Genomic DNA, 700 nt, shown 5'->3' on the forward strand with positions numbered 1-700 from the left:
GGTGGGGGGGGGGGGGTTCCTTTTGGGTTCTGATAAAACTGAAATGCTCTCTCCCGTTTTTGTCCCCCCTTTTTTTTTTGTATTTTTGCTTTACGAGAAAAAAGATATGTATATTTTAATTTCATTTGGTTCAAATGGTCATCCCTCATCAAGCTAACATGTTATAGTTTGTTCGTCTTTTTCAAAACAAGCCAGTTTCTGTAGTGTAAGACATCTTTATGACGGGACTCAGACTCCCCCACTGGCTTTACCTTTTTTCCCTTTTTGGTTAGTGTCCACTTCATCACTCCTTCAGCCCTCTGCTTAAACACAGTGAGACTTCAGCAACCTAATTATGCCTTAATCACAAACGAAAACCAAAACCAGAAAGACGCATGAGAGCATACATAGTTCATCACATCACATGGAGAAGAGTTCTTGCTTCGGTCTTGCGGGATCTAATCTCCATCATGTACTTGTTGTGCCAGAATATTCCAAATGAATAAGATTCCTGCCAGCAAAACAACTGCTGCTTAATGGGAGTTAATTGCAGCATTATTTATGTACACCCAGATGATAGTATATCTGTCCCTCCCACTTGAAAGAAAAGATGTGGTTTATCTACAAGCAAGCTTAGGGTTTATGGGGGGTAAAATATGAGTGGAAACTCAGGGCATTTAATTCCCTGGAACTATTCTTGTATTGTAAGTTTAGCAGTGGC

The sequence above is a fragment of the Populus euphratica genome, unplaced genomic scaffold (assembly GCF_000495115.2).
Source record: "Populus euphratica unplaced genomic scaffold, PopEup_1.0 scaffold150.1, whole genome shotgun sequence".
NCBI lineage: Eukaryota > Viridiplantae > Streptophyta > Magnoliopsida > Malpighiales > Salicaceae > Populus > Populus euphratica.